The following is a 25,810-nucleotide window of genomic DNA, read 5'->3' as shown; positions in this document are numbered from 1 at the left end:
CATATTGGACTTTGCTTCTCCTGCTCCTCACAAATCACTACCTCTCTCCTTACTCCGAAGCTAACTTCCTTCCTTCTACACAGAACTGAGATGCCCTAAGGTATATATATATATATATATATATATATATATATATACAGTACAGACCAAAAGTTTGGACACACCTTCTCATTCAAAGAGTTTTCTTTATTTTCATGACTATGAAAATTGTAGATTCACACTGAAGGCCTCAAAACTATGAATTAACACTTGTAGAATTATATACATAACAAACAAGTGTGAAACAACTGAAAATCTGTCATATTCTAGGTTCTTCAAAGTAGCCACCTTTTGCTTTGATTACTGCTTTGCACACTCTTGGCATTCTCTTCATGATCTTCAAGAGGTAGTCCCCTGAAATGGTTTTCACTTCACAGGTGTGCCCTTTCAGGTTTAATAAGTGGGATTTCTTGCCTTATAAATGGGGTTGGGACCATCAGTTGCGTTGAGGAGAAGTCAGGTGGATACACAGCTGATAGTCCTACTGAATAGACTGTTAGAATTTGTATTATGGCAAGAAAAAAGCAGCTAAGTAAAGAAAAACGAGTGGCCATCATTACTTTAAGAAATGAAGGTCAGTCAGTCAGCCGAAAAATTGGGAAAACTTTGAAAGTAAGGGCTATTTGACCATGAAGGAGAGTGACGGGGTGCTGCGCCAGATGACCTGGCCTCCACAGTCACCGGACCTGAACCCAATCGAGATGGTTTGGGGTGAGCTGGACCACAGAGTGAAGGCAAAAGGGCCAACAAGTGCTAAGCATCTCTGGGAACTCCTTCAAGACTGTTGGAAGACCATTTCAGGGGACTACCTCTTGAAGCTCATCAAGAGAATGCCAAGAGTGTGCAAAGCAGTAATCAAAGCAAAAGGTGGCTACTTTGAAGAACCTAGAATATGACATATTTTCAGTTGTTTCACACTTGTTTGTTATGTATATAATTCCACATGTGTTAATTCATAGTTTTGATGCCTTCATACTCATTAAAAATAAAGAAAACTCTTTGAATGAGAAGGTGTGTCCAAACTTTTGGTCTGTATATACAGTACAGACCAAATGTTTGGACACACCTTCTCATTCAAAGAGTTTTCTTTATTTTCATGAGTATGAAGGCATCAAAACTATGAATTAACACATGTGGAATTATATACATAACAAACAAGTGTGAAACAACTGAAAATATGTCATATTCTAGGTTCTTCAAAGTAGCCACCTTTTGCTTTGATTACTGCTTTGCACACTTTTGGCATTCTCTTGATGAGCTTCAAGAGGTAGTCCCCTGAAATGGTTTTCACTTCACAGGTGTGCCCTGTCAGGTTTAATAAGTGGGATTTCTTGCCTTATAAATGGGGTTGGGACCATCAGTTGCATTGAGGAGAAGTCAGGTGGATACACAGCTGATAGTCCTACTGAATAGACTGTTAGAATTTGTATTATGGCAAGAAAAAAGCAGCTAAGTAAAGAAAAACGAGTGGCCATCATTACTTTAAGAAATGAAGGTCAGTCAGTCAGCCGAAAAATTGGGAAAACTTTGAAAGTAAGGGCTATTTGACCATGAAGGAGAGTGATGGGGTGCTGCGCCAGAATACCTGGCCTCCACTGTTACCGGACCTGAACCCAATCGAGATGGTTTGGGGTGAGCTGGACCGCAGAGTGAAGGCAAAAGGGCCAACAAGTGCTAAGCATCTCTGGGAACTCCTTCAAGACTGTTGGAAGACCATTTCAGGGGACTACCTCTTGAAGCTCATCAAGAGAATGCCAAGAGTGTGCAAAGCAGTAATCAAAGCAAAAGGTGGCTACTTTGAAGAACCTAGAATATTACATATTTCACACTTGTTTGTTATGTATATAATTCCTCATGAAAATAAAGAAAACTCTTTGAATGAGAAGGTGTGTCCAAACTTTTAGTCTGTACTGTATATATATATATATATATATATATATATATATATATATATAGTGCCAGCACCACCTAGGGGTGAATGGATGTAATGCAACTACCAGCCTGTTGTGGGGAATTTACAGCTTAATACATAGAAAATACAATGGCATAAAATGACATACATGAGATTTAAGGGGCCCACTTCCAACAGGGAGTGGGACACTGTAGATAGATAGATAGATAGATAGATAGATAGATAGATTGATAGATTGATAGATAGATAGATAGATAGATAGATAGATAGATATGGGATAGATAGATCACAAGAGTTGGTTTATAAAACCCATCGTCACTACTCACTAAAATGGTGGCTCGGGGAATAATGAGAGATTTGTGAAGTCATTAGAACATAACTAATTGCTCATCAGTTAGGCCCCTCCATCCCAAACCTAAAGCACATATACTATAATGAGACTTTTCATCAAGCAGTTAATTATAGCAGCGCAAGAAGATGCATCCACGCTGACACTTTTGCAAATGCAAAAAAAAAGTAATCGAGTTACTGAATTATCTGATGTGGTTATTAGCCTTCATCAAATTACATCTGCTTTATTACACATTGCAACACCTCAACAATGGAACAGCACAACAATTATACTTAAAGACATAGGTGCCTGAAATGTATGTAGATAGATACTTGATCGATAAAATAGATAAATAGTTTGATAGACAGACACAGATAGATAGATAGATAGATAGATAGATCGATAGATAGATACTGTAGATATATATATATATATATATATGAGATAGATATGAGATAGATAGATAGATAGATAGTTAGATATGAGATAGATAGATATGAGATAGATAGATAGATAGATAGATAGATAGATAGATAGATAGATAGATAGATAGATAGATAGATAAAATGTATTCACCCATGTGTCTGTCTTGAGAAAGGCCCAGATTTTTCCTAGATTAATAGATACAATGAATGCTCAAAAATAAATGGATACCTGGCCTATATCACACCTATATGAGCCTGTTGGACATCCTGTTCGGACGCTCACATATGGTGTTAGGCCCCCTTTGTGCGTATAACTGCCTCTGCTCGTTTGGGTAGGTGTTCCAAGATTTTGAAGTGGAAATTTGTGTCCTTTCAGCCAAAAAAGCATTTTTGACATAAGGCACTGCCAGGGATGGACTGGGAATTTAAAGTGGCCCTGGAAAAATCTAAAATTGACCCCATGTTATAGTCAGCCCAAGATTTACAGAAGGTGGGCACAACACAAGCATGAAGGGTCAAATAAAGTGTGCAGTGCGAACATAACTAGTGTATTGTCGAGTGGTTCTCCCTACCCGTCTCCCTCATTCCATCCCCAATAAAAACACAACACTGCAAATGGATTTTATTGGCCACAGCAGCCATTTTATTAGAATAATAATATTAAATATTATATTAAAATAAATAACATAAATAACAACCTATCCACCTGAAGGCCCTCCCCAAAACCTTACCAAAACCCCTGAAAACCCTAAGTAACTGCACGGGAGGGTTCTTGGAGCCCCATAAACCTGGGGGATAACTGCCACGCCCAGAACGCCCCCTCCCCCGCTTCAAGCTCCCTATGATGCACTGCAATACTGCTATTCCGCACTACGAAACGACCCACCACCCTATTAACCTTAATCCTCGCCTTATTCACCCTCTCCACTGACCTGGCGTCCCTCCACAGCTTCCGCGGCACAATATCGGACCAAACTGCTACCACCCTCGGAAACTGGGCCCAAAGACGTAGCAAGTCAAACTTAATATCCTTTGTGAGCTCCCGAAAGGGACGCACTCCAAAATCATTACCTCCCACATGTGTAACGCCCCACTAGGGGGCATTACCACTCTTTTTGCCCCATCACTATCTCTTATGGTTGATCTAATGCCATCATGTGTATTTATTCCAGATCCTGCACAATGTGTATTGCAATTCTAGGTAAATGCTATGTTCATGTGTAATGTGTCTGGTTCACCAGCAGATGGCGGCAACAATGGCAGAGCTAGTTTGCCTGGATTGGAACCTGCTTTCCATTCTGGCCCTCTCCAGAGAGGGAGGAGTTTGGGGAGTGTAAGTCAGTCTAGCTTACCCCCTTCAAGGGGAAGGTTGTGTTCCAGCCAGCAGTGAGGCCTAAGCTGAATGTCTCCAGAGTCAAGTATAAAGATTCCCTGAATAAAGACAGGAATAAAGAGACGGAGACAAAGAGAAAGATAAAGCTGAAGATACCAAGACAGAGCTAAAGAGATAAAGACCGAGTCAGACTACAGAAAACTAAGTTCAGCAGAAAGAAAGGAAAAGTTTCTAATTAATCTGATAGCACAGCATTGCTAAAGAAAGTGACAGATGTAGTAGGGCCGAATGTGTTTGCCTGGTAACCAAGATAAAGTTGGAAGATTGTTTCCTGATACAAGTTAATTCAAGTAAAGCTGTTATCAACGTTAATAAAAGTCTGGACTCAATTCATTCCACAAATCCCTCAACTGCTAACCACCCTTCATTTTCACTGCTGCGGACGACCACGCTTGGGGTTCCCGGATATCCAGGTAGGAGCACCGTGACAAGTGCAAAGCTGCACCTAAAGGGACACCATAGGCAACCCTTACACCACTCTGGCATTCCTACACCTGGGTCCCACCATCACCTTCTACATAGGGTGACTTAGTCCCTCGTTGCTGAAATGCAACTGGCGTCACAACAAAAACATGTGCCCGCTGCACATGCAACACCAAGATCCCAGGGGGTGTATCCAACCTTACAAACTCAGGCAGCACCCGACTCCACAACATTCCTCTAATCCCTAACCACCGAATCATCGCCACACCTCTCGGAAAACCCAACTGCCTTCCGTCCGGCCTGACCTCTGCTCGCAACGCTCCCCAGAAAATGAAAGAGTGGCCCATAATCCACACCAGGCAAGAAGCACCACCTGCAAAGAACACAAACATAACAAATCAACAAAAGAGGCCCCTAACATACCCCCCCAACCAAAATTCACCCTTATAGCAACGCTAGCCTAACATATGACCGAAAACCGATGGACTCCTATCACCCAATGCGACGAATAACCTCGTCCCCCAGCCCTCTCTGAGCCGCCTCAACGGCCACGCCAATACGAAAAGCATGACCTCCAAACAACGAGGAGACCCTACCCAACCCCTTCAGACAAACTCGCAGAACAGCTATAAACTGAAAGCGAGATAGAAACGACCCATCTTCATGGACAAACAACGGCCCGGCCACACAAACATCTCACACCCCAAACTCCCTAAGACACCGCACTGGGCACGCAGCCGACCCATCCTGTCACCTTTACCCAGTCCCCTGCCCCCCTTAATCATACCCAGTGTCAACCAAAGCCAGTCCCCTGCCCCTTAATCATACCCAGTGTCACCCTTATCCAGTCCCCTGCCCCCTTAATCATACCCAGTGTCTGTCACCCTTAATTTACAGGGGGCAGGGTCTAATTGAGGGGGCAGGGAACTGGGTAAGGGTGACACTGGGTATGATTAAGAAGGGAAGGGGACTGGGTAAAGGTGACAGGGTATGATTAAGGGGGGCAGGGGACTGGCTCTGGGTGACACTGGGTATGATTAAGGGGGGCAGGGGACTGGGCAAAGGTGACAGGGTATGATTAAGGGGGGCAGGTTATGGGTGACACTGGGTATGATTGTACTTGTTTGCACTTGCACTTAAATTATCTGTAATAAAAAAAACTGTTTGTTACAAAGATTGTTTTCCTCTTTGTGTATGTTTAGGTGTACCGAGTGGGGGTGGGTGGGGGGGTACAAGATTAGCTCGCACAGGGCGCCTGAACACCTAAGGCCAGCCCTGATTGAGCCTATAGTGCCCCCTAACAATCCTGTTGATGGTAAGAAATATACCGTACAATTAATCAATATATTAATTGTCAAATGACTGGAGTCGTCTACATAGTGAGATGTACTTGTCCGAAAGTTTAAGAACTCAGAGGACACATAAGAAAACACCTGAGCAGCATCAATACAAAAGCAGACACCCAGATTTCCAGGCATATCAGACAGGTGCATCAGGGAAAACCCAAGAATTTGCAATTTTGGGGGGTTAGCCATGTACAGCTGGGTCCCAGACATGGTAACATTGATAGAAGACTACTACAAGGAGAAACCAAATGGATCTACCACCTGCAGAGTCTAAATCTGTCAATAGTCCGTCCGTCAATTAGTCAATAATAGAAAGTATTCTAAATATTCGATTCATTACAAATTACTTTGTAACGGATTGCATTCCATTTTATAGAGCGGGTGCAATTGCGGTATGCCAGACCTTGCAGGAGAATTATGTGTGAGGCCACGGTGTGAGCAATAGGTGGGCCGAGGTAAATACAGTTCTGGTTACTCACGGTTATGTCGTCCCTGGGCAGGCTCGCATAAGTGAAAAGGAGAATGGCACAAGGATTCTCTGGGGCACACTCTGGTGTAAGGGACACACTGGCCAGATGGTGGTTTGAGGTGCCCTTGGTGGTCTGTATTAATGTGCCAGTGGCAAGGTCCCTTGTAGTCGTGACGCCAGTACCTTTTGTATGGAGGTACAACCATTTACTGTTGTATTAATAGAGGAATTGAGTCTGAGGCAAGCAGGGTGAAACTCCAAATGGCGCTTTACTGATGATGACACTTGATTACAATACATCCATTAGCAATAAAACAGTCTCTTGATACAATCCGGCATTAAGCACAATCTCCCATGCATATGGGGAAAGGGAAAGGCAAATCCTGAATGAAGTACAGGCTCTTGTAATACATAAGAAAGCTACTGCTCAGACTAGGCTGGTAATAATGAAAGTCTTACACTGGTCACAACTCCGGCCTGATCCTAATCTTTGTTTAAAGGTGCTTTTCTGAATCCTGAAACTTCTATTCCAATGTTGTTCTGACAGTTGGCCTGGAGATGTAGATGCTTCAAGCTATCTCCTACACCTACTACAAAGGTGCCTAATAAGTCCTCAGGTAATGACTATCTTGCTAATCCTTTGTCTTGTATAAACATGATAATTCCTTAAATACTCGGCTGCATACAGTCTAGACATTGGTCACCCTGGAAGAGTGATCTATAGTAGTGGATTGCTCACCTCTAGGTAGAATACTTGTAGGCCTTAACCCTGGGCTATGGAACTGACAGGGACAGAGTAGAGAGGCTAGGAAGTGGCCTCCCTCCAGACATTCAGCTACATGGCTGTTGCTTTCTTGTAGGCTCATGAGAGAGCTGCATTAAACTGAACTCTCACTTGTATTTACCTGAGCTCATCTGCACTGGTTTGGATTGACCTCAACCAGGAACTGAACTGAACTGCACAGCCAAAGAACTGCACAGCCTAACTTAGGTCTGAGCTAAGCTATATATACACACTGACACTGTACCATCCTGTGGAGAAACAAGTGTAGTGCACCCTGACTAGGCCTGTGTAAAGGATATTTGCATATGGAATCACATTGTGACATGGAGAATATGACAGGAGATAAAATACAAAATACAGGCATATCACATGACATTAATACATAATTAAAATACGTTTGCGGGGCCCACAGTCACGTGAGTGGGACACTGCACAATGACAGGGAATGGCAATTGTGTGGCCCCCTTTATTTAACCCCTCAGATGCCGCATTCAATGCTGATCGCGGCTTCTAAGAGTCAGGAGCATGATTCCCGCAATGGACTCACTCGTATGAAACAGCCCTAGTTGTAAAGAAATTGCAACGCAACTAAAACACATTTAGCCTAAGGTCAACTGTGGTTGATAAACCAGGAGTAGTAATGACCCCATAGTGCTCCCTAAAGTGCCTAGAACAATAATGCCCTTTATAGTGCCTCTGGTAATAATAATCCCCCCACAGTGCCCCCAATAATGTACATCCACACTGCTTCCACTAATGTCCCCCCTGCCCCCAGTAATAGCCCCCCGCTGCCCCAGTGCCACCATAAATTTCCACTCCCACTGCCCCAGTAATGTCCATCCCCACTGTCCGCAAAAATGTCCATCCCCACTGCCCCTAAAAATGTCCATCTACACTGCCCCAGTAATGTCCATCCTCACTGTCCCCAAAAGTGTCCATCCCCACTGCCCCCAGTAATGTCCACCTCCACTGCCCCCAGTAGTGTCCATCCCCACTGCCCCACTAATGTCCATCCCTACTGCTCCACTAATGTCCATCCCCACTGTCCCAGTAAGTTCCATCCTCCCTGCCTTTGTAATGTCCCTCCCCACTGCCGCCAAAAATGTCCATCCCTACTGCCCCCAGTAATATCCATCCCCACTGCCCTCAGTAATGTCCATCCCCACTGACCCATTAATTTCCATCCCCACTGCCCTAGTAAGGTCCATCCTCACTTCCCCAGTAATATCCATCCCCACTGCCTTCAGTAATGCCCATCCCCACTGGCTTCAGTAATGTGCATCCCCACTCCCTTCAGTAATTTGCATCCCCACTGTTCTTAGTAATGCCCATCCCCACAGCCCCCAGTAATGTCCATCCCCACTGCCCCACAAAATGTCCACCCCCACTACTTCCAGTAATGTCCATCCCCACTGCCCCCAAAAATGTACATCTCCACTGCTCCACTAATGTCCATCCCCACTGCCCCATTAAGCTTCATCCTCACTGCCCCCAATAATGTCTCTCCCACTGCCCCAAAAAATGTCCATCCCACTGCCCCCAGTAATATCCATCCCCACTGCCACCAGTAATGTCCATCCCCACTGCCACCAGTAATGTCCATCCCCACTGACCCACTAATGTCCATCCCCACTGACCCTAGTAAGGTCCATCCTCACTTCCCCAGTAATGTCCATCCCCACTGCCCCCAGTAATTCCCATCCCCGCTGCCTTCAGTAATTTTTATCCCTACTGCCTTCAGTAATGCCCATCTACACTGCCTTCAGTAATGTCCATCCCCACTGCCCCCCCAAAATTTCCATCCCCACTACTTCCAGTAATGTCCATCCCCACTGCCCCCAGTAATGTCCATCCCCACTGCCCCCAGTAATGTCCATCCCCACTGCCCCCAAAAATGTCCATCCCACTGCCCCCCAGTAATGTTCATCCCACTGCCGTCAGTAATGTCCATCCCCACTGCCTTCAGTAATGTGCATGCCCACTATCCCCACTGCCCTCAGTAATGTCCAACCCCACTGCCCTCAGTAATGCCAAGGGAAAAAATACTTACCTAAGTCGCATTTCCCACACTCTGCAATGTAGGCAGCAAGCCTCTTCTGGCCTACAACCTGTGTACCGGCACAGGAGGAGGTATGGAGCACAGCATCAGAGGCGTGCTGATGCTGGGAGTGGGAGGAGCCTCAAGTCCTTTGACAACTGGAGGATGGAATAGTAAGAAAGTCCATTATGACTTCTATCCAACCACTGGGTGTCAAAGGACTTGACAGCAGGAGGGACTGGATGAGGCATCATGTTAACCTCTTCTGCCCCGGGCCAGTTTTCGTCCTCCTGTCCCGGCAATTTTTTGCAAATCTGACATGTGACACTTTATGTGGTAATAACTTTGGAACACTTTCACTTATCCAAGCCATTCTGAGATTGTTTTCTCGTGACACATTGTACTACCAAATTTACCAAAAATGTTGAAAAATTTGCGATTTTCAAAATTTCTATTTCTCTGCTTTTAAAACAGAAAGTGGTGCAGTTGCAAGAAAAAGTATGTGAACCCTTTGGAATAATATGGATTTCTGCACAAATTGGTCATATAATGTGATCTGATCTTCATCTAAGTCACAACAATAGACAATCACAGTCAGCTTAAACTAATAACACACAAAGAATTAAATGTTACCATGTTTTTATTGAACACACCATGTGAACATTCACAGTGCAAGTGGAAAAAGTATGTGAACCCCTAGACTAATGACATCTCCAAGAACTAATTGGAGCGAGGTGTCAGCCAACTGGAGTCCAATCAATGAGATAAGATTGGAGGTATTGGTTACAGCTGCCCTGCCCTATAAAAAAAAAAACACCAGTTCCGGGTTTGCTTTTCACAAGAAGCATTGCCTGATGTGAATGATGCCTCGCACAAAAGAGCTCTCAGAAGACCTACGATTAAGAATTGTTGACTTGCATAAAGCTGGAAAGGGTTATAAAAGTATCTCCAAAAGCCTTGCTGTTCATCAGTCCACGGTAAGACAAATTTTCTATAAATGGAGAAAGTTCAGCACTGCTGCTACTTCCCTAGGAGTGGCCGTCCTGTAAAGATGACTGCAAGAGCACAGCGCAGACTGCTCAATGAGGTAAAGAAGAATCCTAGAGTGTCAGCTAAAGACTTATAAAAGTCTCTGGCATATGCTAACATCCCTGTAAGCGAATCTACGATACGTAAAACACTAAACAAGAATGGATTTCATGGGAGGATACCACAGAGGAAGCCACTGCTGTCCAAAAAAACATTGCTGCACGTTTACAGTTTGCACAAGAGCACCTGGATGTTCCACAGCAGTACTGGCAAAATATTCTGTGGACAGATGAAACCAAAGTTTAGTTGTTTGGAAGAAACAAACAACACTATGTGTGGAGAAAAAGAGGCACAGCACACCAATCTCAAAACCTTATCCCAACTGTGAAGTATGGTGGTGGGGGCATCATGGTTTGGGGCTGCTTTGCTGCGTAAGGGCCTGGACGGATTGATATCATCGAAGGAAAAATGAATTCCCAAGTTTATCAAGACATTTTGCAGGAGAACTTAAGGCCACCTGTCCACCAGCTGAAGCTCAACATAAGATGGATGTTGCAACAGGACAACGACCCAAAGCATAGAAGTAAATCAACAACAGAATGGCTTAAACAGAAGAAAATACGCCTTCTAGAGTGGCCCAGTCATAGTCCTGACCTCAACCCGATTGAGATGCTGTGGCATGACCTCAAGAAAGCGATTCACACCAGACATCCTAAGAATATTGCTGAACTGAAACCGTTCTGTAAAGAGGAATGGTCAAGAATTACTCCTGACCGTTGTGCACGTCTGATCTGCAACTACAGGAAACGTTTGGTTGAAGGTATTGCTGCCAAAGGAGGTTCAACCAAGTTTTAAATCCAAGGGTTCACATACTTTTTCCATTTGCTTTGTGAATGTTTACAGGGTGTGTTCAATAAAAACATGGTAACATTTAATTATTTGTGTGTTATTAGTTTAAGCAGACTGTAATTGTCTATTGTTGTGACTTAGATGAAGATCAGATCACATTTTATAACCAATTTGTGCAGAAATCCATATAATTCCAAAGGGTTCACATACTTTTTCTTGCAACTGTACCTCATAAAAATATTTATTACTTAACATTCCCCATATGTCTACTTTATGTTGACATCATTTTGTAAATGTCATTTTAATTTTTTAGGACGTTAGAAGGTTTAGAATTTTAGAAGCAATTCTTAAAATGTTTAAGAAAATCTCCAAAACCCACTTTTTAAGGACCAGTTCAGGTCTAAAATCACTTTGTGGGGCTTACGTGGTGGAAACCCCCCATAAATAACCCCATTGTAGAAACTACACCCCTCAAGTTACTCAAAACTGTTTTTACAAACTTTGTTAACCCTTTAGGTGTTCCACAAGAATCAAAGGAAAATGGAGATTAAATTTCTAAATTTCACTTTTTTGGCAGATTTTCCATTTTAATCCATTTTTTTCTTTAACACATGGAGGGTTAACAGCCAAACAAAGCTCAATATTTATTACCCTGATTCTGCGGTTTACAGAAACACCCAACATGTGGTTGTAAACTGATGTAAGGGCATAAGGCAAAGCGCAGAAGAAAAGGAGCGCAATATGGTTTTTGAAAGGCAGATTTTGCTGGACTGGTTTTTAGATGCCATGTCTAGAGTTGAGCGAACACCTAGATGTTCGGGTTCGGGGAGTTCGGCCGAACTTTAAAAAAAAGTTTGGGTTCGGGACCCGAACTTGATCTGGACTTGGACCAGAACCCTATTGAAGTCAATAGGGACCCGAACTTCACTTTATTATTTTCCGTTATAACATGGTTAAAACGGAAAATAATAGTATTAGCTTTTTCAGATCTGAGTTTTCACGATCGTGAAAACTCAGATCCGACAGTATATTCTAACACAGATGCGTTCCCATGGTGATGGGGACGCTTCAAGTTAGAATATACTAAAAACTGTGTACATAACTGCCCCCTGCTGCCTGGCAGCATCCGATCTCTTACAGGGGGCTGTGATCCACACAATTAACCCCTCGAGTGCCGCACCTGAGGGGTTAATTGTGCGGATCTCAGCCCCCTATAAAAGATCAGGTGCTGCCAGGCAGCAGGGGAAGACCCTCCCCAGTATTAAAATCATTGGTGGCCAGTGCGGCCCCCTCCACCCCCACCCCCCCAATTAAAATCATTGGTGGTTAGTGCGGGCCCCCCCCCCATTAAAATCATTGGTGTCCAGTACGGCCTCCCCTCTCCCCCCCACCCCTAATTAAAGTCATTGGTGGCAGTGGCCACAGGCTAACAACCCCCCTCCCCCCCATCATTGGTGGCAGCGGAGCGGCAGTTCCGAACGGAGTCCCAGTTTAATCGCTGGGGCTCCGATCGGTTACCATGGCAGCCAGGATGCTACTGCAGTTCTGGCTGCCATGGTTACTTAGCACTTTTAGCAGCATTATACTTACGTGCGCTGTCTGTGGCCGGCCAGGAGCTCCTCCTACTGGTAAGTGACAGGTCTGTGCTATAAACAATGCGCTGCACAGACCTTTCACTTACCAGTAGGAGGAGCGCCGGCCGGCCACAGACAACGCATGTAAGTATAATGCTGCTAAAAGTGCTAAGTAACCATGGCAACCAGGACTGCAGTAGCGTCCTGGCTGCCATGGAAACCGATCGGAGCCCCAGCGATTAAACTGGGACTCCGATCGAAACTGCCGCTCCGCTGCCACCAATGATGGGGGGGAGGGGGGTTGTTAACCAATGATTTTAATTAGGGGGGGAGAGGGGAGGCCGCACTGGACACCAATGATTTTAATAGGGGGTGGGTGGTAGTGGGGGGGCCGCACTAGCCACCAATGATTTTAAAACTGAGGAGGGAGGGGGGGCCGCACTGGCCACCAATGATTTTAATACTGAGGAGGGAGGGGGGTCTGGCCCCCTGCTGCCTGGCAGCACCTGATCTCGTATAGGGGGCTGTGATCCGCACAATTAACCCCTCAGGTGCAGCACCTGAGGGGTTAATTGTGCGGATCACAGCCCCCTGTAAGAGATCAGGTGCTGCCAGGCAGCAGCGTACTGTTATGTCCACAGTTCTTAGTATATTCTAACTTGAAGCGTCCCCATCACTATGGGAACGCCTCTGTGTTAGAATATACTGTCGGATCTGAGTTTTGATGATCTCACTCAAATCCGATGGTATATTCTAACATAGAGGCGTTCCCATGGTGATGGGGACGCTTCAAGTTAAAATATACCATCGGATTGGAGAAAACTCCAATCCTATGGTATATTAATATTACCCGAACACCGAACCCGAACTTTTACTAAAATGTTCGGGTTCGGGTGCCGAACACCGTAAAGTTCGGTACGAACCCGTACTTTACAGTTCGGGTTCGCTCAACCCTAGCCATGTCCCATTTGAAGCCCCCTGATGCACCCTTACAGTAGGAACTCCCAAAAAGTGACCCCATTTTGGAAACTAGGGGATATGGTTCCAGTTTTATTGGTACTATTTTGGGGTACATATGACTTTTAAATGCTCTATATTACATTTTGTGTGAGGCAATGTAACTAAAAAATTGCTGTTTTGGCACAGTTTTTATTTTTTACAACATTCATCTAACAGGGTAGATCATGTGCTATTTTTATAGAGCAGGTTGTTACGGACACAATGATATCAAATATGTCTACTTTCTTTGTTTGTTTGTTTCAGTTTTACATAATAAAGCATTTTTGAAAATAAATTGTTTTTGTGTCTCCATTTTCTGAACGCCATATTTTTTTTTATTTTTCTGCCGATCATCTTGTGCAGGGGGTTGTTTTTTGCAAGAGTTTACATTTTTATTGGTACCATTTTTTGGTACATATGATTTTTTGATCATTCATTATTTCACTTTTAGGTTGTTTTACACTTTATTGGTTGTTTTGGCACCGTTTTTATTTATTTATTTTTACAGTGTTCACCTGAGGGGTTAGGTCATGTGACATTTTTATAGAGCAGATTGTTATGGACATGGCAGTACACTTTTTCTTATTTATTTAAGTGTCACAGGGCGCCGACGAGGCGCTCCTTCTCCTCAGCGTCGCCAGCACCCTGCAGTGAGATCGGAGCGCGGCGTCCTCGTCTCCAGAGTAACAAGGGGCAGGGAGGACCCGGCCATGCACGTCTCTCCAGCGTGGCTGGCGTCCTCCGCTCCCATAGTAACAGAGCTGAGTCTGAGCGCCGAGCTGAGCTCTCGGCGCTCAGCTGCATGCAGGAGAGCGAGTCATGTGACGCTGGCCACATCACATGACTCCTACTCCTCACTATTTAACAGGCAGCCTGCTGGCCACAGGTTGCCTGTGATTAAGGTCCTTTATCTAGTGTAAACTTCTGCGTGATTTCCTCTGGTTCAGGAATTGATTCTCAGCTCATGTATTGACTCATCCTCGTCTGCTCCTTGTGTATTGTTTTATCTCCTGGTATTGACTCCCGGCTCGTGTTTTGACTCTTCCTTGCCCGCTCCTTGTATCTTGCTGTTATATCCTGATTTGACTCATGGCTCATGTTTTGACTCGCTTTGCCTGCTCTATGGTTCTGCTGTGACTCCCTGTTGTTGACTTCTGCTACCTGGACTTTCTGTATTGTCTGTCTTGTTTGTCCTTTCCGCACTTACGTAAGTTAGGGACCACCACCCAGTTGCACTCCGTTATCTAGGACGGGTAAGTGCAAGTAGGCAGGGACAGAGGCGTGGGTGGCAGTCAGGGGTACACTTCTCCCTACCTCCCATGCGTAACATTAAGTTTTACACAATAATAGCATTGTTGAAACAAAAAAAAATGATGTTTTAGTGTCTCCATAGTCTGAGAGCCATAGCTTTTTTTATTTTTGACCAATTGTCTTAGGTAGGGTCTCATTTTTTGCAGGATGATGTGACGGTTTGATGGGTACTATTTTGGAAAGCATACGCTGGGGGGTTAGGTCATGTGATATTTTTATAGAGCTGTTTGTTACCAATGCGGCGATACCTAATATGTATACTTTTTTTTATTTATTTCACTTTACCACATTAATAGCGTTTTTGAAACAAAAAATGATGTTTTAATGTCTCCATGTTCTGAGAGCTATAATTTTTTTTAATTTTTTGAGCGATTTTCTTATGTAGGGGCTAATTTTTTGCGGGATGAGGTTATGGTTTTACTGGTACCATTTTATGGGACATACGCCTTCTTGATCACTTGGTGTTGCACTTTTTGTGATGTAAGGCGACAAAAATGGCGCTTTTTTACACAGTTTTTATTTATTTAATTTTTTTATGATGTTTATCGGATGGGGTGGATCATGTGATATATTTATAGAGCCAGTCGTTACAGACGGGGTGATACCTACTACAGTATGTGTGTTTTTTTTTATTTTTATTTTTTTATTTTACTATAAAATCAGGGGAAAGGGGCGTTTTTATCTTTTTTTACTTGAAACTTTATTTTTTTTATTAAAAACATTTTTTTTGCTTTTTTTTAACTTTATTTCTGTCCCACTCTCGGACTTCAACTTTTGAGGGTCTGATCCCCTGTGCAATGCATTACAATTAGGGATGAGCGAACCCGAACTGTATAGTTCGGGTTCGTACCGAATTTTAGGGTGTCCGTGACACGGACCCGAACCCGAACATTTTCGTAAAAGTCCGGGTTCGGGTTCGGTGTTCGGCGCTTTCTTGGCGCTTTTTGAAAGGCTGCAAAGCAGCCAATCAACAAGCGTCATACTACTTGCCCCAAGAGGCCATCACAGCCATGACTACTATTGGCAAGGCTGTGATTGGCCAGTGCAGCATGTGACCCAGCCTCTATTTAAGCTGGAGTCACGTAGCGCCGCACGTCACTCTGCTCTGATCAGTGTAGGGATAGGATGCAGCTGCTGCTGTTAGGGCGAGATTAGGCAGTGATTTATTTACTGAAGTGATCGATATACAGCTGTGTATCATACAACCTCTGCTATTCAATTGCTCACTGTTTTAAGGCTGCCCAGAGCCATTTTTAACCATCAATAGTGTGTTGTTGTTTTTTTGCTATATCCTACATCAGGGGCTTGGCTGTGCTTGCTATTTTATTGAGGGGTAAAATACAATTGCCAAAATAGCAGTACCCTAAATCTGGTGTTTCAGCTGTGGCTAGCCAATTGTAATACTGTCTGCTGTCTGCCGAAGCACAGTTTTTGTTCAGGGTTGAATACAATTCCCAACTTAGCAATTCCCTAAATAATTGTTTTCTGCTGTATCAGGCCAAGTTTAAATCTATCCATAAAAGGGTATATTAGATTGAAGGTGCGGATAGGGTCATCCTCAATAACTTCACGCGCTACCGTGCATTTCCAAGTCTAATTCTGTCATCACTGGATACCTGTCATACAAGGGATACCTGTCATCCAAGGCCTAAATACTAGGCCTATAATTTATATTAAGCTAAATCTGTCGTCACTGCTGTGCCTGTATTAGTGTAATACGGTACCTAAATAGATAGCCAGATAGTGTTAGGTGCCTGTAAAAAAAGGCCTGAATTTGAATTCAATACATTGGGCCAAATAATTTTTTTCTTATTGTGGTGAACGGTAACAATGAGGAAAACATCTAGTAAGGGACGCGGACGCGGACATGGTCGTGGTGGTGTTAGTGGACCCTCTGGTGCTGGGAGAGGACGTGGCCGTTCTGCCACAGCCACACGTCCTAGTGAACCAACTACCTCAGGTCCCAGTAGCCGCCAGAATTTACAGCCATATTTGGTGGGGCCCAATGCCGTTCTAAGGATGGTAAGGCCTGAGCAGGTACAGGCATTAGTCAATTGGGTGGCCGACAGTGGATCCAGCACGTTCACATTATCTCCCACCCAGTCTTCTGCAGAAAGTGCACAGATGGTGCCTGAAAACCAAGCCCATCAGTCGGTCACATCACCCCCATGCATATCAGGGAAACTGTCTGAGCCTCAAGTTATGCAGCAGTCTCTTATGCTGTTTGAAGACTCTGCTGGCAGGGTTTCCCAAGGGCATCCACCTAGCCCTTCCCCAGGGGTGGAAGACATAGAATGCACTGACGCACAACCACTTATGTTTCCTGATGATGAGGACATGGGAATACCACCTTAGCACGTCTCTGATGATGACGAAACACAGGTGCCAACTGCTGCGTCTTTCTGCAGTGTGCAGACTGAACAGGAGGTCAGGGAGGAAGACTGGGTGGAAGACGATGCAGGGGACGATGAGGTCCTAGACCCCACATGGAATGAAGGTCGTGCCACTGACTTTCAGAATTCGGAGGAAGAGGCAGTGGTGAGACCGAGCCAACAGCGTAGCAAAAGAGGGAGCAGTGGGCAAAAGTAGAACACCCGCCGCCAAGAGAGTCCGTCTGCTACTGGCCACCGCCTCCTGGGACCGAGCACCCCAAAGGCAGCTTCAAGGAGTTCCCTGGCGACAAGATCCGTGCTGACGACAAGATCCGAGTGGTTTGCACGCTGTGCCATCAGAGCCTGAAGCGAGGCATTAACGTTCTGAACCTTAGCACAACCTGCATGACCAGGCACCTGCATGCAAAGCATGAACTGCAGTGGAGTAAACACCTTAAAAACAAGGAACTCACTCAGGCTCCCCCTGCTACCTCTTCTGCTGCTGCCGCCTCGGCCTCTTCCTCCGCCTTTGGAGGAACGTTGGCACCTGCCGCCCAGCAAACAGAGGATGTACCACCAACACCACCACCTCCGTCACCAAGCATCTCAACCATGTCACACGGCAGCGTTCAGCTCTCCATCTCACAAACATTTGAGAGAAAGCGTAAATTCCCACCTAGCCACCCTCGATCCCTGGCCCTGAATGCCAGCATTTCTAAACTACTGGCCTATGAAATGCTGTCATTCAGGCTGGTGGACACAGACAGCTTCAAACAGCTCATGTCGCTTGCTGTCCCACAGTATGTTGTTCCCAGCCGCCACTACTTCTCCAAGAGAGCCGTGCCTTCCCTGCACAACCAAGTATCCGATAAAATCAAGTGTGCACTGTGCAACGCCATCTGTGGCAAGGTCCACCTAACCACAGATACGTGGACCAGTAAGCACGGCCAGGGACGCTATATCTCCCTAACTGCACACTGGGTAAATGTAGTGGCGGCTGGGCCCCAGGCGAAGAGCTGTTTGGCGCACGTCCTTCCGCCGCCAAGGATCGCAGGGCAACATTCTTTGCCTCCTGTTGCCTCCTCCTCCTACTCGGCTTCCTCCTCCTCTTCTTCCACCTGTTCATCCAGTCAGCCACACACCTTCACCACCAACTTCAGCACAGCCCGGGGTAAACGTCAGCAGGCCATTCTGAAACTCATATGTTTGGGGGACAGGCCCCACACCGCACAGGAGTTGTGGCGGGGTATAGAACAACAGACCGACGAGTGGTTGCTGCCGGTGAGCCTCTAGCCCGGCCTGGTGGTGTGCGATAATGGGCGAAATCTCGTTGCAGCTCTGGGACTAGCCGGTTTGACGCACATCCCTTGCCTGGCGCATGTGCTGAATTTGGTGGTGCAGAAGTTCATTCACAACTACCCCGACATGTCAGAGCTGCTGCATAAAGTGCTGGCCGTCTGTGCGCGCTTCCGGCGTTCACATCCTGCCGCTGCTCGCCTGTCTGCGCTACAGCGTAACTTCGGCCTTCCCGCTCACCGCCTCATATGCGACGTGCCCACCAGGTGGAACTCCACCTTGCACATGCTGGACAGACTGTGCGAGCAGCAGCAGGCCATAGTGGAGTTTCAGCTGCAGCACGCACGGGTCAGTCGCACTGCGGAACAGCACCACTTTACCACCAATGACTGGGCCTCCATGCGAGAGCTGTGTGCCCTGTTGCGCTGTTTCGAGTACTCCACCAACATGGCCAGTGGCGATGACGCCGTTATCAGCGTTACAATACCACTTCTATGTCTCCTTGAGAAAACACTTAGGGCGATGATGGAAGAGGAGGTGGCCCAGGAGGAGGAGGAGGAGGAAGAGGGGTCATTTTTAGCACTTTCAGGCCAGTCTCTTCGAAGTGACTCAGAGGGAGGTTTTTTGCAACAGCAGAGGCCAGGTACAAATGTGGCCAGCCAGGGCCCACTACTGGTGGACGATGAGGACGAGGAGGAGGTGGAGGAGGATGAGGATGAAGCATGTTCACAGCGGGGTGGCACCCAACGCAGCTCGGGCCCATCACTGGTGCGTGGCTGGGGGGAAACGCAGGACGATGACGATACGCCTCCCACAGGGGACAGCTTGTCCTTACCTCTGGGCAGCCTGGCACACATGAGCGACTACATGCTGCAGTGCCTGCGCAACGACAGCAGAGTTGCCCACATTTTAACGTGTGCGGACTACTAGGTTGCCATCCTGCTGGATCCCCGGTACAAAGACAATGTGCCCACCTTACTTCCTGCACTGGAGCGTGATAGGAAGATGCGCGAGTACAAGCGCACGTTGGTAGACGCTCTACTGAGAGCATTCCCAAATGTCACAGGGGAACAAGTGGAAGCCCAAGGCGAAGGCAGAGGAGGAGCAAGAGGTCGCCAACGCAGCTGTGTCACGGCCAGCTCCTCTGAGGGCAGGGTTAGCATGGCAGAGATGTGGAAAAGTTTTGTCACCACGCCACAGCTAACTGCACCACCACCTGATACGGAACGTTTTAGCAGGAGGCAACATTTCACTAACATGGTGGAACAGTACGTGTACACACCCCTCCACGTACTGACTGATGGTTCGGCCCCATTCAACTTCTCGGTCTCCAAATTGTCCACGTGGCCAGAGCTAGCCTTTTATGCCTTGGAGGTGCTGGCCTGCCCGGCGGCCAGCGTTTTGTCTGAACGTGTATTCAGCACGGCAGGGGGCGTCATTACAGACAAACGCAGCCGCCTGTCTACAGCCAATGTGGACAAGCTGACGTTCATAAAAATGAACCAAGCATGGATCCCACAGGACCTGTCCATCCCTTGTGCAGATTAGACATTTATAACTACCTCCCCTTAACCATATATTATTGTACTCCAGGGCACTTCCTCATTCAATCCTTTTTTTATTTTCATTTTACCATTATATTGCGGGGCAACCCAAAGTTGAATGAACCTCTCCTCTGTCTGGGTGCCGGGGCCTAAAAATATCTGACAGTGGCCTGTTCCAGTGTTGGGTGACATGAAGCCTGATTCTCTGCTATGACATGAAGCCTGAATCTCTGCTATGGGACCTCTCTCCTCTGTCTGGGTGTCGGGGCCTAAAAATATCTGACAATGGCCTGTTCCAGTGTTGGGTGACATGAAGCCTGATTCTCTGCTATGACTTGAAGCCTGATTCTCTGCTATGGGACCTCTCTCCTCTGTCTGGGTTACGGGGCCTAAATATCTGACAATGGCCTGTTCCAGTGGTGGGTGACGTGAAGCCTGATTCTCTGCTATGACATGAAGCCTGATTCTCTGCTATGACATGAAGCCTGAATCTCTGCTATGGGAACTCTCTCCTCTGTCTGTGTGCCGGGGCCTAAAAATATCTGACAGTGGCCTGTTCCAGTGGTGGGTGACGTGAAGCCTGATTCTCTGCTATGACATGAAGCCTGATTCTCTGCTATGACTTGAAGCCTGATTCTCTGCTATGACATGAATCCTGATTCTCTGCTATGGGAACTCTCTCCTCTGTCTGTGTGCCGGGGCCTAAATGTGTGACAGTGGCCTGTTCCAGTGGTGGGTGACGTGAAGCCTGATTCTCTGCTATGACATGAAGCCTGAATCTCTGCTATGGGAACTCTCTCCTCTGTCTGGGTGCCGGGGCCTAAATATCTGACAATGCCCTGTTCCAGTGGTGGGTGACGTGAAGCCTGATTCTCTGCTATGACATGAAGCCTGATTCTCTGCCATGAGACCTCTCTCCAATTGATATTGGTTAATTTAATTTATTTTATTTTTATTTTAATTCATTTCCCTATCCACATTTGTTTGCAGGGGATTTACCTACATTTCGCTGCCTTCTGCAGCCCTCTAGCCCTTTCCTGGGCTATTTTACAGCCTTTTTAGTGCCGAAAAGTTCGGGTCCCCATTGACTTCAATGGGGTTTGGGTTCGGGGCGAAGTTCGGGTCGAGTTCGGATCCCGATCCTGGGGTTGGATCTCCTCGGCCCCCGTAGAAGGCAGGTCCCCATGTCGTGCAAGGCATTGGGCAGCCTGTGCATGGCATCGGGCTGCCTTGTCAACCATCGGGTCCCAGCCACAGCAGCCCTCACCCGCCGCATGCAGCTTCTATGCTGCTGTCAGCGTTGAAAGCGGCATAGAAGGGGTTAATCCGCCAGCATCGCTGTAAAAGGTGCCCGCCCGATCGTAATGACGTAATAGTACTTTAAAATGCGGCAAGTCACTTGTCGCCATGACGTACTATTACGTCATATGTCGGGAAGGGGTTAATATGATTGCAGCTGGACCACAGGAAGTGATGCAGATCCACATCATCAGCTCAAAGAGTGTTAAGAATCTGAATTTCCTGACGCTTCGTGGTAACTAATAAATTTTTCCTGAAATGGCAGTATAAAAAAAATACATACTCACCTCATTCATTTGAGTGCGGAGAGGCCGTTGCGGCCATCTTGATTGAAGAAAACGTGCCAATTCTTGTGCAAGCTGATGTGTGATGTCACCACGTCATCAAGCTGGGCAGGTGTGGTGACGTCATCATGTCAGTGCGCGCTAGAATTGGCGCATTTTCTTTAATCAAGATGGCCGCGACGGTCTCTCCGCAATCAAATGGATGAGAAGGATGTTTTAACCCCTGGTAGGCTAAACGCCATGATCAGAGTTAAACGCAGCATCTGAGGTGTTAAATGACGAGGACTGCGTGATCGTGATGAATGCGATTCGTTACTGAGTAATTTGTAACAAATCGAGTTTCTTAACAAAATTTGGCAAAGCAGCTGAATATAATGATAACTAGAGATGAGTGAAGTATTGGAAAATTCGATTCGGCTGCTTCACCAAATTTTTTACAAAAATTTGCTTTGTGACAAATTACTTAGTCACGAAGTGCATGACAAGCGATTGAGCCACTCCCCATCATTGTGCCCCTCAGATGCCGCTTTAATACATAATCGCGGCATCTGATATACATAAAAAATAAATAAATCATATTTACCTGATACATTTGCTTGCGACGAGACGGCTGCCACCATCTTGCTGGAAGGTCCCGCGCAAAATCTTGAGCAGGCCGAGATGACGTCATCACACAGGGCGGCATGGTGACTAGTGTTGATTGAGCACCATAGTGCTCGGGTGCTCTGGTGCTCGAGTACAACACATCGGGATGCTCGGGTGCTCTACAGAACACTCGAGCACAATGGAAGTCAATGGGAGAACATAGTAACATAGTAACATAGTACATAAGGCCGAAAAAAGACATTTGTCCATCCAGTTCGGCCTGTCATCCTACAAGTTGATCCAGAGGAAGGCAAAAAAACCCTGTGAGGTAGAAGCCAATTTTCCTCACTTTAGGGGAATAAAAAATTCCTTCCCGACTCCAATCAGGCAATCAGAATAACTCCCTGGATCAACGACCCCTCTCTAGTAGCTATAGCCTGTAATATTATTACACTCCAGAAATACATCCAGGCCCCTCTTGAATTCCTTTATTGTACTCACCATCACCACCTCCTCAGGCAGAGAGTTCCATAGTCTCACTGCTCTTACCGTAAAGAACCCTTTTCTATGTTTGTGTACAAACCTTCTTTCCTCCAAACGCAGAGGATGTCCCCTCGTCACAGTCACAGTCCTGGGGATAAATAGATGATGGGATAGATCTCTGTACTGCCCCCTGATATATTTATACATAGTAATTAGATCTCCCCTCAGTCGTCTTTTTTCTAACGTGAATAACCCTAATTTTGATAATCTTTCAGGGTACTGTAGTTGCCCCATTCCAGTTATTACTTTAGTTGCCCTCCTCTGGACCCTCTCCAGCTCTGCTATGTCTGCCTTGTTTACAGGAGCCCAGAACTGTACACAGTACTCCATGTGTGGTCTGACCAGTGATTTGTAAAGTAGTAGGAATATGTTCTCATCACGGGCATCTATGCCCCTTTTGATGCAACCCATTATCTTATTGGCCTTGGCAGCCGCTGCCTGACACTGTTTTTTGCAGCTTAGTTTGCTGTTTATTAAAATTCCTAGATCCTTTTCCATGTCAGTGTTACCGAGTGTTTTACCATTTAGTATGTACGGGTGACTTGCATTATTCCTTCCCATGTGCATAACTTTACATTTCTCAGTGTTAAACCTCATCTGCCACTTATCTGCCCAAGCCTCCAATCTATCCAGATCCCTCTGTAGTAGTATACTGTCCTCTTCAGTGTTAATTACTTTACACAGTTTAGTGTCATCTGCGAAAATTGATATTTTACTATGCAAGCCTTCTACAAGATCATTAATAAATATATTGAAGAGAATAGGGCCCAATACTGACCCCTGAGGTACTCCACTAGTGACAGTGACCCAATCTGAGTATGTACCGTTAATAACCATCCTCTGTTTTCTATCATTGAGCCAGTTACTTACCCACTTACAGACGTTTTCTCCAAGTCCGTGCATTCTCATTTTATATACTAACCTTTTATGAGGTACAGTGTCAAATGCTTTGGAGAAGTCCAGATACACGACATCCATTGATTCGCCGCTGTCAAGTCTAGTACTTACCTCCTCATAGAAACTGATTAAATTAGTTTGACATGACCGATCCCTCACGAAGCCATGCTGATATGGCGTTATTTGCTTATTTCCCATAAGATGCTCTAACATAGCATCTCTCAGAAAACCTTCAAACAGTTTACCCACAACAGATGTTAAACTTACCGGCCTATAGTTTCCAGGCTCTGTTTTTGGACCCTTTTTGAATATTGGCACCACATTTGCCATGCGCCAATCCTGTGGGACATTCCCTGTCAGTACAGAGTCCGCAAATATCAGAAATAAGGGTCTGGCTATGACATTACTTAATTCCCTTAGGATACGGGGGTGTATGCCATCCGGTCCTGGCGATTTGTCTATTTTGATTTTTTTAAGTCGCTGTTGTACTTCTTCCTGGGTCAGACAGGACACTTTTAATGGCGAATTTATTTCAGCATTCAGCATTTCATCTGACAGTTTATTTTCCTCAGTGAATACATTGGAGAAAAAAATATTTAACAGCTTTGCTTTCTCCTCGTCGCTCTCTGCGACTCCCCCCTCATTACTCTTTAAAGGGCCGACACCTTCAGATTTATACTTTTTAACATTTATATAATTGAAGAACATTTTAGGGTTAGTTTTACTCTGTTTGGCAATTAATCTCTCGGTCTCTAGTTTGGCCGCTTTTATTTGTTTTTTACATGTTCTGTTTTTTTCCTTATAGTTTTTCAGTGCTTCCGTGCTACCCTCCTGTTTTAGGGTTTTATATGCTTTCTTTTTGTCATTTATTGCTTTCTTTACAGTTCTGTTTATCCACATTGGTTTCTTTTTGTTCCTTAACCTTTTATTCCCATACGGTATGTACCTCTCACAATGAGATTTTAGGATGTTTTTAAAGATATCCCATTTTTTGGCTGTATTTTTATTTTTGAGGACTTTGTCCCAGTTAGTTAGGCCTATGGCCTCTCTTAGTTGGCTAAATTTAGCTTTTTTGAAGTTTGGTATTTTTGTTTCTCCCTGTAGAAACGCTCTGAAGAGCGGAGGGTTTCTGGTTCAAAGAAAAAGGTCAGAAATTGATGGAAACACCACTAAAATGGTTTGGAAACAGCATGGGGAGGATGTCTGGATGCCTCTTGGACTCCCAGGTCACTGCTGGGAACGATGTTGTCCGAGTAGTACGCCACTTTTACAGACTGACAATAATACGCACAAAACCGAAGATAAAATCGATTTTAGAGGAAAAATTGTTAGGAGACATTCTTTCCTGTATATTTACTTGTATATAAAGTGCAAGTGCTGCCAAAAATTACAATGGGGAGGCACTCCGATACAACCTGTATATCAGATAAAGGAGGGCCTCATTCACATTATGGTACAATTGTTCAGGTAGTGGGACTCTTACACTCTATGCACTAAGTGAAAGGGCTGCCAAAAATTACATGGAATCGGCACTCCAATACACCCTTTATTACACATAAAGGAGGGCATCATACACACCCTTGAAAAATTATGATTGATAGCCTGCTGGTGACCCTCAAAAACATTAGGAGCAAGGGCCTGCTGGTGACTCTCTAAAACATTAGGGGCGAGGGCCTGCTGCTGATCTGACCATCTAAAACATTAGGGGTGAGGGTCTGATGCTGAGCTGACCCTCTAAAACATTAGGGGCGAGTGCCTGCTGCTGATCTGACCATCTAAAACATTATGGGCGAGGGTCTGATGCTGAGCTGACCATCTAAAACATTAGGGGTGAGGGTCTGCTGCTGAGCTGACCATCTAAAACATTAGGGGTGAGGGTCTGATGCTGAGCTGACCATCTAAAACATTATGGGCGAGGGCCTGCTGCTGATCTGACCATCTAAAACATTATGGGCGAGGCCTGCTGGTGACCCTCTAAAACAGGGATGGCCAACCTGAGGCTCTCCAGCTGTTGCAAAACTACAACTCCCAGCAGGTTCAGACTGTCTACAGCTTTCAGCCTACAGCA

At 45.5% G+C, this 25,810-nt stretch overlaps 1 pseudogene; it reads left to right on the top strand.

The window, feature by feature from the left end:
* The window catches only part of LOC121002468, a 33,712-nt pseudogene extending 8,812 nt beyond the window's left edge, over window positions 1-24,900 (top strand).
* The last annotated feature ends 910 nt before the right edge of the window (window positions 24,901-25,810 follow it).

This window comes from Bufo bufo, chromosome 1 (assembly GCF_905171765.1).
Source record: "Bufo bufo chromosome 1, aBufBuf1.1, whole genome shotgun sequence".
NCBI lineage: Eukaryota > Metazoa > Chordata > Amphibia > Anura > Bufonidae > Bufo > Bufo bufo.
The sequence above is the reverse complement of the archived record's forward strand: the minus strand, read 5'-3'. Positions and strand labels throughout refer to the sequence as shown.